The following is a 2,286-nucleotide window of genomic DNA, read 5'->3' on the forward strand; positions in this document are numbered from 1 at the left end:
ATATGACAATATATTTATTATATATATATCATAATATAAAAAAATAATAATTCATAGCCACCATAACATCACAAGTATGAAAAATGTACACACACAGCTCATACTGAATTCTCATAACACAATACTAATTATGATGACTGTAATGTAACTAGCATTATAATTTATACATGCGATTTTATTTGTTAATGCATAATTCAATTTCCAATTGTATAAATACACTTTAGCTATGTTTGTTGGTATTTAAGGATTCATTTTACTGCTACATTTAGCACTCTAAATACACAACTTTTAATTCAAGCAGACATTTAAAATTCTCATTATTACTACTTCCACACACACACGTGTACTTCTTGTACTTGAAACATTTTATTCCCTCAATACGTGGCAAGAACATAATGAATAATCATGTGTAACATTTATCGATTCCTAGAACATAGTTTAATCTGCAAGTACATACTGCTGAGGCTGGCACAGAATGAAGCCTTTCAGGTTGGAAAGCATAATGAAACAATACTATGCAGCAGCTATAAATCTTTAACAACACAGTTATAGATTATCGAAACCTTATTAAGATTTTAAATTCCACTTGCAAACTTGACTATTTATTTGCATGTGTGAAATAAAAATAATGAACAGATTAGACATTAACTCTATAAATGAAATGTTACTTATTTCTTCCTCTTATTTTTTTGTTAGAAGATACACAAGTTATAACTTCTACAGATTCCCTAAATACTGCGATGGATTCACGCGTAAGACTATTTTAACACTGTTTTTCTGATTCAGTAAACAAACAATTTAGTCTCCATTATAAGGAACCCAATTAATGCTAATACGTGAAATTTGGTAACTTGACTTTATTCTTGTATGACCAGTTGGCACTTCTTCCTCCAATTTATATTATCTAATCATTCCCTTCAACCAGGATACCTTTTTTTGAATATAGTATAGTGACTGATGACTAGCTACATTGCAATGTAAAATATCATTTTAATTCCAATTTTCTGTAAAATAGTTTACGGATCTTGATTTACAACTTACTAAGAAGTCATAAGATTCTTTACAAGGAAAAACACACTATTCTTTAATAAGAGATGAAGACTTTAATGAGAACAAATATAAGGTTTTTTCATCTCCATTTAGAGTAGCTTTAGCAGATCTACTTATTTCATTTTGAATGATTTCCTCTGGACATTATTGGAAAACTATATCTATATTTCAACAAAAGTTAGAGAGATTAAAACTTGTGTAACTCATTAAAAACAATGAAAAAAATTATAACAGAAGCAGAGTTCACAAAAGAGAAATACAAAGATTTTCCACAACTTTCTCCAGGACTTTTCATTCCTGCCACCAAAATTAAACTTGCATTTAATTTGCTAGCATTTTTGCTTAATCAAATGTGGTAACCAGCAGAAATTGCAGCTGTCTTAGGCCTTGCAAGGCACAAGGTTTATAACAGTTGATACAAAATATATATCCAATTCCAATAACCAACATTTTTTTTTAATTTTTTTTATATTAAGCCAACAATCTCATGAGGAATTTTTTTATTGAAACAGAAATTTCACTGCTTTTCCAGGACCATGACTTAAATTGTTTTATTTTTTTCCAGGATTTCCAGTACTCAAAATATTACAGCCTATATTCCACAACTATGTAGGATTTCAAAAATATTTGCAAATTCTGCCAAAGAAACCAGTCACGAAGATACTGCAGATGAAGATCTATGTAAAGTCTTTTAAAGTGATGCTGTTGTGCATCATATGTAGCTACATAATTACTGGGCATTAGATGCCTGGCTTACATTTAGTTACTGAAGTATAAGTACTACTAATAGTAATTCATCATGAAAGAACCTAAAGAAGTCAAGATTTCTCAAACATAGTCCAAAGAAAAGTGAAAATGATGACAGTGTGTTACATTTACACCATTGCCTGAAACATTTCTTAATGAACACCAGTCTGTAATTCTATGATAAAAGAAATATTACCTATGAATAAAATTAAGCAAATCTTTAAATTTTATCATCTTTTACATGAGTTTTGATTTAGAAGTTTATACTTATATCAAATCAGGTCTGCTCCCAAACACATTCAATAAATCTAGACTAGTTTGATGACGAGGAACCCACTTTGAGACTAATAATGGCTGGAGATGTCTTGAATGGGTAATGAAGAAAAACTTTAATATAAGTTTAACATAACAGCAAATGTACAACGTTTTCGACAAGGTTTTGAAGACAAATGATGACCTGATGATGACAAAACCTTGTCGAAACGTTGT

This window comes from Limulus polyphemus, unplaced genomic scaffold (genome assembly GCF_000517525.1).
Source record: "Limulus polyphemus unplaced genomic scaffold, Limulus_polyphemus-2.1.2 Scaffold1317, whole genome shotgun sequence".
NCBI lineage: Eukaryota > Metazoa > Arthropoda > Merostomata > Xiphosura > Limulidae > Limulus > Limulus polyphemus.